This window comes from Apium graveolens, chromosome 6 (genome assembly GCF_009905375.1).
Source record: "Apium graveolens cultivar Ventura chromosome 6, ASM990537v1, whole genome shotgun sequence".
Classification (NCBI taxonomy): Eukaryota; Viridiplantae; Streptophyta; class Magnoliopsida; order Apiales; family Apiaceae; genus Apium; species Apium graveolens.
The window spans coordinates 11,967,751-11,983,748 of record NC_133652.1 but is presented as its reverse complement, the minus strand read 5'-3'; the positions used below and the strand labels follow the sequence as shown (position 1 = coordinate 11,983,748).

Here is a 15,998-nt window from a genome sequence, read left to right as displayed (position 1 = left end):
AATTAAAGAAAGAGGAACTGACTTTGTTAAATATTAAAGCCCTATTTATTAGTAGGGTCGTATCTGTTTAATAGCTAGCTAACAGACACTTGACTCTCGCCTAATGCATATGTATATCTTGTGATTGTCTGGAATTTTAATGACTAATACTTTTAAAATTAATAAAATTGACTTGATCACATATGAAGAAGAGCCAGGATTTGTTAGCTAATACTCTGATCCAAGCGCAAACAGCTACGACAAGAGCATTTCCACCGGAGAAAGCACTAACACAGATAAGTATCTATGTTAATCAACCAATGTGTCAGTATCACACATTCATATACATATGTGACATGTCTGTCATAAAACGACCTCATAAAAAATAAAACGACCAATAAGATACACGAGATAAAGATTGTTAGTTGAATCCCTTAAACTTGCTGAACTCGAGCTTCCTATAAATATTATGGTCTTGGTGAATAATCCAACTAGTGCATTTCTCAGCACATCCAACTTAACTAACTCCATCATTTCCTCAAACATCTAAAAAGCGAGAAAATGTCAGAATATCACTTCTCAAATTTGGTTAGAAAAAAATTAGGGGGCACAAACATATCTGCAAAAGAGAATTAACCAGGCCTGAATGCACCAGAATTTGAGTAACACATTCAATTTGTGGCTGCCTTCCCACAACAGGATCAAAATGAAAATAAACAAAATATTTCTAATTAGGATTTCAAAAATGCCCAATTTTATTTTTTTAATTAGAGCGTATTAATTAAACAAAAAATATACATCATTAGAGGAGAGAAAGAGCAGGGGGAGAGAGAGAGGCACAGAGAGAGAGGGGGGAGAGAGAGAGGGGACCGATGTGTTTGTCGAAGGGGAGACCCATGCCGGATCAGAGACCAAGAGATGAGTGAGACGTGAAACGACGCCGTTAGCTACCATAATACGAGAAGCGGCGTTGCTTAATCTACCAGCGATTTCAGATTATAGATTTAATTGATGTGAACCCCCAATTTGTTTGAATCTGTAAGATTTATCAACCCTAGCTCAAAAAACCTGAGAGAAAGTGTGTGAGAGTTATTTAGAGAGAGCAACTCACAGAGATGTTTGGATAGGGAAATTTTGACATGTCTAAAATTTAACCCGGGTTGTTCAAAAACTTTTCCAAAAAATTTCACTCTACTTTACCGTGCCTGATCGAGAGCCTGATCGGGAGCCCAATGATAGCCCAATATTACTAATTTCATTTTTTTCTATTTTTAATAAATTTTTAAGTTGTGTTTTATAAATAAACAATTATCAGTTACTAATTAGTACAGTTTATAAAATTTAATAAAAAAATATTTTATCAATCTTAGCTAATATTAATATTATTGCTTAATTATATTATCAAAATTGCTTAATTTTGAAGTCAAATAATTATATATATCTTTATTTTTTTGTAAAATATTACTTTTTAACCCATTAACACCCTATTGTAACATAAGTTTCCACATGTTACCGTATGTAACACTTTGAAGTTATAGTAACATGTTACAAAGGCTATGGTAACATCAAAAATACTAAATTGCGGTAGGCTAAGATGAGCATAGCTAAGGTAACATAATTTTGTAACACACATGATTATATTTAGTAATATTAAATTAAGTTTAATAACATCTATTTACTTTTAATTTGTAAATTATTTTTTATCGATAATTAATTAATATTAAATAAACTGTATTGAAAAGGCTAATTATAAGATAATTATCAAATTATATTAATTAATATTTAATTTTCTAAGGAACAAATATTTGGTTCATAAGATAGAGATACAATCCGTTTCACAAAAATAAAACGAATATGTTAGATTTTTTTATATCAAATAAAATAATGCAAAACTAGAATTATAGTGGAAAATTTCATAACTGATTCGATTCTTTTTAACTACATAACTATTTTTTGCAAGTACCAATTTAATATTTGATATTAATATATTAATTTTAATTCGTGTTTCGCACGGATTATGAATAATTCTCTACAAATATTAATTCAATATTTTTAGTCTCGGTCCCGTGTTTCACACGAGTTATCAACTATCTATACTAATAAACAAAACCATGTTTAGGTCCCAAATCTCGGTACTCACTAGAAAATTAAACAACTATTTTTAAAATTTTATGTAATAAAATCTCAACCGACAAAAATTAACTTTCACTCTTTGTAAATTTTATTTTCCTTAAATTTTTATTTGTTGTTGAACATCCCAGCGTCAATTTACTTTAAAATAATCGTATTAGTAAGTTAACATGTCATATTTATATAAGTAAATAATTAGATGCATGCATAACTAGAACTATACGACGAAATTTTAGAGATACAAATTTCGATTTTTTTAACTACATATTTTAAAAAGTATTTTATATTTTATATTTAAATTTGTATTTTATATGGATTAAGAGTTTCAGTTTTATGCAAATAATAATGTGATACTATTATTTTTTAATTTCGGGGTCGTGCTTGGCACGGGTTACCAACTAGTAATACTAATTTAAAATTACCTTTATACAAATTGCAATTTTGTTGGTGTTTGTTTAGTTTGGCCCCGTTTGGTAGTGCTGCTGTAGACAGTTACAGCAATTTTTTGCTGAAAAATTATAAGAAACGTGTTTGACAAATTCTAAAAACTGTTGTGTGGAAAAGCGTTTTTGTCTAAAAGCGGCTGTTAACAAAAGTATGTCCCCGTGCTTTTTAAAAAGATGTTTTCAGGTTTTGCAGGAAGTGACCATCAGTTTCACCATCAAACCTTCTCAAAAATATTAATTTTATATATTATGTCTCAAAATATGCATAAATTAAAAAAAAATACCAAACAGTCATCTAATTTTCCTGACGCCACTTTTTCCACCAGCCCTTATCCTCACGGCACAACAGTTTTCAACAGCACTCCTAAACGGAGACTTTGTAGAGAAGCACAACAGTTTTCAACAGTTTTCAACAGTTTTCAACAGCACTCCAAAACGGAGACTTTGTAGAGAACACTAATTTAAAATTCATGTAACAGGGTTTTGATATAATTTTTAATCAATACTTTACTTAATATCAATGTAAATAATAAATTCTAATTATATATATATATATTAAGAGTATAACTGTATAAATTTATAAATAATTAAAAGAAAACAATAATATGTGGTTAATAAAAATATAACCCTCTACTTATATTATATCTTAAAATTTAATATCAGCAAATATTTATTTTTACTATATTGTTGGCTTAATTCAAAAAATATACTTTTGAATTATATTATTTTTTTAATTACTCATTTTTCAGTCAAACAAGTTATATTGAATTTTTTTATTTTGAGGAAAATGATATTACCCCTTTTAAAATTGAGAACATTAAAAGCAAAATATTTTTTGAAGAAATTGTTATTATGCTACAATAACTATATGCATTTGAAAATTTATATCTGCAAAAAAAAATATAATAAAATATTTAATTTCAATAAAACTAATTCATGGGTGTAGCTTGTACTCATTTTAGGTGAAACATAATCTATACTAAACACATGAAGAAGAAAATAAAACTCAGCCCCGGGCAACTTTAAAGTTTAGGTCCGCCCCTGAATTGTATCGTATAATTATGATATACATCTTTTATCCAACTGTATTCATCCTTGTTCATTATAACTTAGAGGACAAGAAATATGAAAATAAGGCCTTGTTAAAGGCCTTGTTTGGATCAGGGGCTGGGGTGGGTTTTTAAAAACCATATTTAGGAAATATTTTTTTAAGGAGGGTTGGGCTGTGAAGGGTTTAATGAAGGGTTTATTTTTTTGTGACAAAACCCGTCATTTCCAACACTCCAAATCGGGGTGTTATATTCGTTTGTCATTTCTCCCCAATTTCACGCCTCACACTCGGTGCTTCTCCTCACTCCACTCCTCCCGCTCGCCATCGACGTGAGCATCTCAAGGTTTGCTCTCTATTCCTCCCCTAATCTCTATCTCTCTCTTTCTCTCGCCTTTATCTCTCTTTTTCTCTCTCTCAATCTCTCTCACCGTCTTCCTTTATCTATCTCCCTCCCTCTCTCTATCTCTCTCTTTCTCCCTATCTTCCTCTCTCCCTCTCTCTCCCTCTTTCTGTATGATTTTCAGTTCCTATTAGGCGTTTGTATACTTATATATGTATATGAGTTCAATTAATATTAATAACTTTTTATCACAGATGTCAAACAAAAGAAAAATTGAAAATCATTGTACGTGGACGACTCCCATGGATGATGCTTTGATTCTGTCCTATCACCATGAACATGTTTCAGGGCATAAAATAAATGGGCAATTCACACAAGAAGCATTCACCAACATTGTGAAAGATCTTCAAGAAAAATTCCCAAAAAGTTTTTTAGACAAGCAAAAGATACGAAATAGGATGAAAAATATAAAAAAAAATCTTAGTGGTTTTGGTTGGGATCCTATTAAGCAAAATTGGACGGCGGAGGCTGAGGTTTGGAAATAACTAATTGAGGTAATTTATCGCTGTATGATGTTTTTAGTTATTAATTTATGTTTTGAAGTTTAATTATTTCAGGTTTGTGGTAACATATATGAATAAGCTGATTATACCACCAATAACATTAGGGAAATATTACGGAATTGGAATTCTTGCCCTTTGTTCTTGGTTGGCATCATTTTTAATATTTATTTATCTAATGAATTTATTTTTTGTTTTGCGCACTAGAGACCAATACAGGAACAAATGATACACACTTTTAATAATTTTGTATTATTTTGTAGACATGTCGGAAATAGTTTTATGGTGTATATATAACCAATCATATTGTTGCTGATACAATTGTGTATTATTTTTGTTTTCACGTATTATCTACCAATATCTGAATGGTTAAAATTACATAAATGATGTGTTATTTGCTACTAGATTATACAGGAAACAACCTAATTTAGGATGAGATATAGCATCGGTGAGGCAGATTACAGACCTATATTCTTGGCTTTGCATCTTGGGTATGAAATCATATTAATTCAAATAAAATCATAGGTTGTCATTTGTACTTCTGCTGTGCTAAGTGGTGTTACTTGATATGCAGCATAAGGATTTTTTATTGTATATAGTAGGTTAAGATATTATGTTAATGGACAGTTAGTGCATCAACAAGTCCAATATGCATAATTATGTTCCCCCTGTTGAAAGTCTCCTATTGTAAGTCGTTGCTTTGCAGAAGTTAATACCTATACTAGATTCATTTATAAATAGACTTTAATATATGGGTCCAGATTCTTGACATTGGTATTTGTATGTTAGGCTAAACCAGAAGCTGGGGAGTGGATGAAAAAATCATTTAGACATTATCATGAAATGGTGGAGATGTTTGGAATTGATAGAGCAACTGGTGAATCTGTTGTCACGACAACAAAGATGAGGCGACAAAATTTGGTAACTGACATTGATGATAGTGCATCCACTAATAATGTTCTGGTGTCTATTACGAAGTCCCAAAGTTAGTATCAAACCAAGGCAAAAAAAACAAAAACTGATGATGAACAAACTCCAAAGTTGGATGACTCTATTGGCATCTTGGCCGGAGCTTTTAAAGAGATGTTCGATAATGAGAAACTTCCGGTTACTGTGAAACAGTTGTGGGACATAATCAATGACATGGAATTGAATAATGAAGATCTTGTTGCTGCCGCGTTCGTATTTCTATAAAAAGTCCCGTGCAAGTAAGGGGCTTGATATCTACTCCTAAAGGCTTGCGCAAACTAGTACTTGACAAAATGATGAAAGATGCTAAGATGCGGCCTTAAGTCAGTGAGTTATTCATCGAATTTATTATTTAGACTTCCTTTATTTTTTATTTGTCTGAGTTATCTATTTTGCTAGCAGTTAGTGAAATTAATAATTACTATACGGAGCTCTGTTTTAATTTATATACTTAGAAAGCGGTTAATTGTTTTTTGAGAATATAGGTTTAAGTTGTGCATGCATACATGAATTTCTCCAACCAATGTATATGTACTTGCCTGTCAAGTTCAGTGGCTAAAATGTCACAGAGGCCGGTGCCTCCTACTGTGAGGCCCGTCCCTCCAGCTGAAGCCGTGAAATTAATACTCTTCTCATATAAATCCCAGTGCTTGTTCTACTAAAAAGTGGAGACTAATTTGCTCACTATCTACTTGACTTACTTACTTACTTCCAGGTAGATACTTACTTGACTGGAATATTACTTTCTCCTTTCTTTCTTTTACATGTTTGTTTAGCTAATACTTTTTATTAATTAAACAGAAAAAGGTAATCATAGCAAATGACACATGATAAGTCAAATAAAATATTAGTAAATTCTTAGCGAAGTACATATTTAATTTTATAGTGATATGTTGGGATTGGTTGATATCTTTGGGAGAAAACATCCCCGTAACAATAGTCCAGATAATCATCGACTATCTTATAGTTAGTAATTAGAAAAGTACTTGCAAACACATAGTATATTTTGCCAATATCGTCGTGCAATTTGAAAAAGACCGAGATAGCAAATTTTAGATAACCAGCACCTAGTCAATATTCCTAGAATTAGCGTTTGTCTGTCTCTTTCCCGTGCGCCTGGAAGCATTCTGAGTAGCTTTTAGAAGTTATTACCTCCCTAAAAGAACAAATGATATCCTGAGTAGCATTCTGAATAACAAAAATATTTGTTTGTTGTTCATTTCGCACCCTGTATATCCATACATATAGCCCTTCTCCATATGGTTATACTAACAATTTGATTTTGTTTATGCAGATTTATGGAGGAGTATCTAGCTATGGACAATATTCTTGAATTTTTAGTTCTCTTGTCTATTGTATATTTTTACAATTTGTCATGGCATTTATTGACTCATTCATTTATGGTTGTCATAGTGAGTGTGGTAAAAACTTCACAACAAGTTTTGAACTCTTACTTTTCCAGTGTGGAAATCTTTTGTGGCAGACATACTTTATCCTCTGTCATGCTACTTGTTTATGATTTGCATGTATGATCGATCACTTCTTAAATTAATATTTTGTATGTGAAAAAATAGTTGTGGTGATACAAGTAATGCAGCTTATTTATTTTTGTTCATAGGATGTAATAGACATTATTGATGAAAATTTGGTCTTCAACTCATTTTCTCTACCTCTTTTTTTTTTATTTTAGCAATTTTTTGACTATAATTTTCTAGAAACCATTTCTATCAAAAGAAGATTGCAAAAATTAAATGATTTTATCCTCTATGACTTTGAAATTTATTAAAATCTATTTTTAATAATTCTTAAATTTTAAAATTTTTCCTTTAATTCTAGCTTAAACTTTATTTTTAAAATTTTATATTTTTTTAATAAAAAATATTTAATTTGAAATTTTGCACTCAACCCTTTCATGACAACCCTTCATCCAAATAAGGTGAGGGTTGAACCCCTTCTTTCAAAACTTTTAAAACCAAACAAGGTAGGGGTTCAATCTAACTCAACCCAACTTATCCTAGCCTAACCCAGCTCAACCCATGTTAGATATATTTGTGATGTCATGTCTAATATGATTTGTGTTTAGTTTTCAGATCTTACTTAACAGGACAAATCAGTACTTAACTGGAAATCAGTACTTATACTGAAGTCAGGACTTAAGATATCAGAACTTAAGTTGTTAGAACTTAAGTTATCAGAAGATATTTATCAAGAGATAATATCAGGACTTAAGGAGACTTTCAGATAAGGAAGGCGGCTGATCGAAAGGAAAGAAGATCAAGACAAACATAAGAAGAGATATGCATGGAGAAGAATTCTATGAAGAATAGAATACTTGGAAGAAAAGATAACTAGTTGATATATATTAGGAAGCAGAATTATATTCAATATAAATTAGAAGATTATCTTGTAACTGTGTAGTATATAAACACAGACATAGGGTTTACACTATATGTGTTATCTTAATCGAGATTATTATTCATTGTAACCCTAGCATCTCTCGTGATATTTGTTCATCACTGAGAGAGGACAGTTCTATTGTAACAGAGTTTATTATATTGAATAAAATCTGTGTTTTGTTACTTGAGTTCTTATATTCGATTTGATTGTAGTAAACACTGTATTCAACCCCCTTCTACAGTGTGTGTGACCTAACAAGTGGTATCAGAGCAATCTGTTAACATACATACAGTAAAGATCCAAAAACAATCATGTCTGAAGAAGCACAAACTCCAACTAAGCCCACCAAAACTGAAGAAACTCCAAAGACTCAAATCCATAATCGATATGAGACTATTAGGGTTCCCATACTGAAACCTTCTGAGTATCCCATATGGAAGGTGAGGATGTCTATGTTTCTGGAAGCCACAGATCCAGAATACCTTGACATAATTAATGAAGGACCACATAAGCCAACCAAACTCTCTGTTGTACTTGCAGATCTGCCAGCACAGACTGTACCAAAGGAGAAAAATGAATATACAGCTGAAAATATCTCATCTATTGCAAATGATGCAAAGGTAAGACATTTGCTGCATAGTGCCATTGATAATGTCATGTTAAACAGGGTAATTAACTGCAAGACTGCAAAGGAGATATGAGATTCCTTGAAGACAAGATACCAGGGAACTGATTCAATTAAGAAGAACAGGAGGACTATACTCACTCAAGAGTATGAGCACTTTGACTCAAAACCTGATGAGTCATTAACTGGTTTATATGACAGATTTGTCAAACTCTTTAATGATCTGTCACTGGTGGATAAGGAATATGATTGAAGATACTAATCTTAAATTCCTTTTAGCTCTTCCTGAAAGTTGGGATTTGAGGGCAACTACTATAAGAGACAACTATGCTTTTGATGAAACTACTCTTGATGAAATTTATGGTATGCTCAAAACTCATGAACTTGAGTTGGATCAAAGAAGCAAGAGGTATGGAAGAAAGTCAAGGACAGTTGCTCTTAAGGCTGAGGAGGAATCCCCTAAAGTGGCTGTCTCAAAGAAAGGCAAAGGAAAGGCTCTTATCACAAATTCTGATACTGAGTCATCAAGTTCTGATAGTGATGAGGATTCAGAAACTGAATGTCTATCTGAGATGGACCCTGATGAAGAGATGATGAAGCTGTGTGCTCTTATGGTGAAAGGTATCACAAAGATAGCATACAGGAAATTCAGAAGGGGAAAGAAATTTTCCAGGAAATGTGCAAGTTCTGAAAGAAAAGTTTCAGAAAATCTGAAGGAAAAGGAGGAAAGTCTGACAAAGGTGATTACTCAAATGTCAAATGCTACAACTGTGGTGAGAAAGGCCACATATCTCCTGATTGCAAGAAAGGAAAAAGTGACAAAGGAGGCTCTTGTCACAAAGAAGAAAAGCTGGACAAACACTTCAGATTCTGAAAGTGAGGTGAACTATGCCTTGATGGCAAATGCTGATAGCAGTTCTGAAGCTGCTGAGTTAAACGTACCTCAAACAACTTATGCTTTTCATACTGATGATATTACTGAGTTGAGAAGATATCTTAAAACCATGTTCATTAGTTATAGAGATCAAACTTTAACATATGAAAGATTAACTTCTGAAAATCTTACTTATAAAAAGAGGAATGATTATTTAGAAAAAGAGTTAGTTATGTTTCATCAAACTCCGAAAGATAGAGATGATGCTTTCTATGTTAGAGATAAAGTGCTTAAAATGAATGAATCTCTAAAAACAGAGTTAGAAAAGGAAAGAGAGATTATCAGGACTTGGACTAACTTTGGCAGAACAACTCATAATTTGTTAAGTAGTGAAAATTGGAAAGAGGGCTTAGGTTATGGAGATGATAAGAATAATAAAGGAACTGTAGAAAGTGAGCCTATAGTTGTTGAACAAAAGCCAAAGGTAAATTCTGTTAAGTTTGTAGCTGTAAAGTCTGATATTGATAAATCAGAAGTTAAATAGAAATTAACTTCTGACAAACCAAAACAGGATAAGCCAACTGAAGTTAACATAGGCTTAATGACTAAGAAGCAACTTAAACATAAGCTGAAAGATGTTAAGAATATAAACAAGTTAAAGCCACCTAGGAAAAATAGGAATGGAAATGAAGGTGTGAATAAAAGCAATGATTATAAGCCTGTTCCTAATGCTCCAAGAAAGAAATGTTATAACTGTGGAAATTCTAACCATCTGGCTTCTTTTTGCAGGAAGAATAAGAAAATAAACTCCTTACCTTCAAAATCAGGAGTTAAGAGTCAGTCTGTTAGATATAGGCCACAAAATTCTTGTTTTCATTGTGGTAGTTTATGGCATTCCATTTATACTTGTAAGGAATATCATAGTTTGTACTATGATTATTATCAAATAAAAACTTATTTAAAGAAAGTTAGCATTATTCCTTCTAGTGTAAGTTCTGATGCAAAGTCTGATACTGTAAATTCTGATAAGAAAAATGTTAACATAAACTCTGATGCTAAATCCACTGCTAATGTTATCAAACTTAATAAGGCCAAAGGATCCAAGCAAGTTTGGGTCCTTAAAACTAATCATTGGTGGTCTTTGTGATTGCAGGGCAACAGGAAAAACATCCTAGTTCTGGACAATGGATGTTCAAGACATATGACTGGAAATAAAGCCCTGCTATCAGACTTTGTGGAGAAAGCTGGTCCAGGTGTTTTTTATGGAGATGGCAACATGGGAAAAACTCTGGGATATGGCAATATCAATCTTGGGAATGTCATCATTGAAAAAGTAGCTCTAGTCTCAGGACTTAAACATAATTTGCTGAGTGTAAGTAAAATTTGTGACAGAGATTATCATATGGATTTCTTTGAAGAACACGGTGAAGTTGTAAGCAAATCTACAGGCAAATTTGTTCTGAAAGGATACAGGCATGGTAACATTTATGAAGCCAAGATTTAAACAAGTTCTGATGGTTCTGCAATCTGTCTGTTAAGTAGAGCATCAATCGAAGAAAGCTGGGATTGGCACAAGAAATTCTCTTATTTAAACTTCAGCAATATAAATGAACTAGTCAAGAAAGATCTTGTGAGAGGACTTCCAAAATCAGTATTTGCTCCTGATGGCCTTTGTGATTCCTGTCAAAAGACAAAACAAAGAAAATCTTCATTCAAGAGCAAGACTGAATCTTCAATTCTTGAGCCTTATCACCTACTACATGTTGATCTATTTGGTCCAGTAAATGTCATGTCTATTGCAAAGAAAAAATATGTTATGGTCATAGTGGATGAATTCACCAGATACACATGGGTGTATTTCTTGCACAAAAAAAGTGAAATTGCATCTATCTTGATTGATCATGTCAAACAACTGGATAAATTGGTTAAAGACTCTGTGAAAATCATAAGAAGTTATAATGGCACTGAGTTCAAGAATTTGATTATGGAAGAGTTCTGCAAAAATCATGGAATAAAGCAGGAATTCTCTGCTCCTGGAACTCCACAGCAAAATGGAGTTGTTGAAAGAAAGAATAGAACTCTTATTGAAGCTGCACGAACTATGCTTGATGAAGCAAAGTTGCCAACCTACTTTTGGGCTGAAGCTGTGCAGGCTGTTTGTTTTACTCAAAATGCAACACTTATCAACAAGCATGGAAAGACACCATATGAGATGGTGAAGAAAAAGAAGCCAAATCTGAAGTACTTTCATGTATTTGGATGCAAGTGTTTTGTTCTTAAGACTCATCCTGAACAGCTATCCAAATTTGATCTAAAAGCTGATGAAGGAATTTTTTTTGGATATCCACTTTCCACAAAAGCCTTCAGAGTCTACAATTTAAGAACAAGGGTTGTCATGGAATCTATCAATGTCTCTTTTGATGATAAGAAGATTACTGGACTTGAAGATTTCAATGATCATGATCAGCTGAGATTTGAGAATGAAGTCTTAAATTTTGATTCTCTAAATCATGACAGTCTAAATCCTGATACTGCAAATTCTGATGGATTAAACTCTGATGTCATTGAAACTGTGGTGACTATGCCAAAGCAAGATGCTCCTGTGCAGGGGGAGCATATTGAAGATACAACCACATCTCAAGAAGCATCATAATCTAGAACAGGCTCTTCAAATTCTGATTCATCAAGTTCTGATGGGCCAAGTTCTGATAATTCTGTAAACCCAAATTCTGAAGGATCCAACTCAGAGAGCATAATTTCAGGGGGAGCATCAGAAAATGTTGATGGAGACAGCATGGATCAAGGGGGAGCATCCAGTTCTAGAGATAATCTTCCATCTGCAAGGAAGTGGACTAAAGTACATACACCTGACTTGATTATTGGAGATCCTGAAGTAGGTGTAAGAACTAGAACATCAACATCAAATGAATGTCTCTATCATTCTTTTCTCTCTCAGACTGAACCAAAGAAAATGGAAGAAGCTCTTCAAGATGCTGATTGGGTGCAAGCAATGCAGGAAGAGTTAAATGAATTTGAAAGAATTAAAGTATGGACCCTAGTGCCAAGACCAAAGAACAGATCTGTTGTTGGTACAAAATGCGTGTTCAGAAACAAAACCGATAGTGATGGCATAATTACAAGGAATAAAGCAAGACTGGTTGCAAAAGGATACTCTCAACAGGAGGGAATTGATTATGATGAAACATTTGCACCAGTTGCTAGATTGGAAGCCATAAGGATATTTTTGGCTTATGCTGCTCACAAAAAGTTTACATTCTTTCAAATGGATGTGAAAAGTGCTTTTTTTAATGGGGAATTGGTAGAAGAAGTATATGTTGAACAACCTCCAGGTTTTGTAGATTCAAAATTTCCTCATCATGTCTACAGACTTGATAAAGCACTTTATGGGCTTAAGCAAGCTCCAAGAGCATGGTATGAGACATTAGCTCAGTTTCTTCTGGAAAGTGGATTTAACAGAGGGACTATTGAAAAAACCTTATTCCATCTCAACCATGGAAATGACTTACTTTCGGTGCAGATATATGTTGATGATATCATTTTTGGTTCTACAAATGACAGACTTTATAAAAGGTTTGCCAAGCTAATGCAGTCAAGATATCAAATGATTATGATGGGAGAACTTAGCTATTTTCTGGGCCTTCAAGTCAAGCAGAATGAAGAAGGAACTTTTATTTGTCAATCTAAGTACACCAGAAATTTGTTGAAGAAATTTGGAATGCAAAACTGTTCAAGTGCATCCACTCCTATGGCCACTACAGTAAAATTGGATAAGGATACTGGTACTTCAGTAGATATTACTGATTACAGAGATATGATTGGCTCACTACTCTATCTAACTGCAAGTAGACCTGATATCATGTATGCTACCTGTCTTTGTGCAAGATTTCAAGCAGATCCAAGAGAACCTCACTTAAAAGCTGTGAAAAGAATTTTCAAGTACCTTAAGGGTACAGCTGATCTGGGATTGTGGTATCCTAGAGAATCAGACATTAAGCTAATAGGTTACTCTGATGCAGATTTTGCAGGATGCAAAATTGACAGTGAAAGGCATATGTCATAGCCTACTCGTTTATTCGAGTATTTAACTCAACTCAAATAAGAATGTAATAAGTAAATAGTGGATCTATCATCAGAGAGATCTCACAAAGTAACATCTGTCAAAGAATAAAGAAACATTGTTCATCTGCAGACTTGAAGATTCACTGGAAGAAGTTCAAGAATTTGATCATGCCTCAGTGATATAAATCAAGATCGTGGATTTAATCAAGTGACAGAGATCTCGTCATGGTATCATTTATTACAAGGATTCAATCAGAATATCAAAGTCAAGGCATGAAGAAACGTCACCAAAGTTAGTCACTCATGAACCAGACAGTACATCGAGTGTCAGCATTGAAGTGGCGGAATTGATTCATAAGTCTCAGTGACTTTCAGAAGATTGTCAGAAGAATGGATGTTGCTCAGGGTTAGTATTAATTCTCTATTAATTAATTAAGTCATATAATTTAATTAAGAAAATAAATTATATCTGCAAGGATTAATTTATTGATTAATTGAATTAAATTGATTAATTAATTTAGAATTAATATTAAGGATTTACAGAATTTTAATTGGTTAAAATCTGTTTTAATTCTAAAAAGGCAACTAATTGTACTAGTATGACAATCGGTATGACAATTGATAGTCATACCGAAAGTCATGCTAATTCAGTTGACTGTCTTGATAAAATTATTATTTAGATTAAAATCACTTATTAATTCAGTAAGACAATTTCATTTGTACTACTATGACAATCGGTATGATAATTGATTGTCATACCGAAAGTCTTGCTAGTTCATTTTAATTGTCTTGCTAGCTCTAAAGATTGTCACACCGAAAGTCTTATTGGACAAAGGATTGTCATACCAGTTCATTAATCTCGGCTGTGTTGATTAAAAGAAGCAGATGCATCCAATTCATAACAACTAACAGAAAGCAATCAAACAGAACATACAGAAGAACAAAAAGAAAAAAAAGAAGCAGAAAAATATTACATCTCTTCTGCAACTTCAAGATCAATTTCTAGATTGTAAAGTTAAATCCAATCAACTAGAAATACTTATCTTGTTCTCTTGTATCAATCTAGCGGATTAAAATCCCTAGAACTTAATCTCAAATTGCATTTAGCATTTGATCTTTTAATTACAAAAATAGAAAAAGTTCATGTCGAATTTATTCTAAATTTGTAATAATTGATTTGAGATTAATCCCTTGTAACCGATACCGTAGTTGTAACACCTTTCAAGTTTAATAAAAGTTTTATTTAACTTGAATTTTGTTTCACAATTTTATTCCGCATTTTATTCGACTAAACGGTATTGTTTGCATTCAACCCCCCCTTCTACAAACAAATTGGGACCTAACAATTGGTATCAGAGCCTTCTGATTAACGAACAAATCAAGATCCTAGACTTTTGTGATTTTTCAACTCCTTGAATTTTTATTTATTCAAAAATTCATAATGACTTCACATAAAGTTGGAACCGTTAAAATTCCACAATTTGATAAAGAAAATTATGTTATGTGGAAGAAGAAGATGCTACTGTTTTTACAGGTTGCTAATCCCAAATATTTGCAAGTGTTGAAGAAGGGTCCAAAAAATCCTATGGTTATGGAACCAGAGGTAATAGAAAATGATGTGGTGATCACCAAAGCGAGAACTTATGTGAAGGATCCTGAGGACTTCTCTCCTGCTGAAATAGAAGAAGTTTCCCTGGATGCTAGCCTTCAATAAATCTTAGTAGATTCCCTTAATCCCCTGATGAATAGACATGTGATGAATTGTAAAGATTCCAAACATATCTGGGAAACTATTGAGATTATTAATGAAGGCACAGAGGAAGTTAGGGAGAACAAACTAGAAATCCTAACCTCTGAGTATGAATACTTTAAATCCAATCCAGGAGAAGGAATCACTGAAGTGTTTGAGAGGTACAATGCATTGATCAACAACCTGAACATTAATGGTAAATACTATTCCATCAGGGAGGTCAACAAAAAGTTCCTTTTAACACTGCCAACTCATCTCGAACATAGAATCACTGCCATAAGAGAAGCAAGAGATCTGAGTGAGATTTCTTTGGAAAGGCTCTATGGTGTGTTAAAGACTTATGAGTTGGAGCAGATTCAGCAGAAGGAAGTTTACGGGAAAGGAAGAGTGGTCAGCACGTCTACTGCTCTAGTAGCTGATGAACAACAACAACAACCACAATATCAACAACAATCTCAACAGTCAGAAAAAATGGTACAGTCTTCCAAGGTTGAAGATAATGTGATAGTAGCAGAATTTGATTCTCCTACTACAAATCAATCAGGAGATGATTATTATTCCTTGGAAGAACTGGAGCAATTGGAGGATGAGTCAATGGCCCTGATTGTCAAGAGATTCTCAAATGTCAGATTCAAAAGGAATCCCAAGTTCAAGTACAAGTCCAACTACAACAGATTCCAGAAAGGTGGATCTTCATCCTCTAACACCAACAGTGGTGGGTATAAAACAGGGATGGTTGATCGAAGCACCATTCGATGCTTCAACTGTAATGAGTTGGGACACTTTGCCACAGAATG

At 33.1% G+C, this 15,998-nt stretch overlaps 1 long non-coding RNA gene across 1 annotated transcript; it reads left to right on the top strand.

Annotated features, from left to right (window-relative positions):
- The first annotated feature begins 3,748 nt into the window (after positions 1–3,748).
- On the top strand, positions 3,749–7,154 carry LOC141664043 (uncharacterized). Its single transcript, XR_012551799.1, has 4 exons — positions 3,749–3,949; positions 4,201–4,500; positions 5,296–5,802; positions 6,770–7,154. It is a non-coding gene; the product is annotated as an uncharacterized LOC141664043 (long non-coding RNA).
- The last annotated feature ends 8,844 nt before the right edge of the window (positions 7,155–15,998 follow it).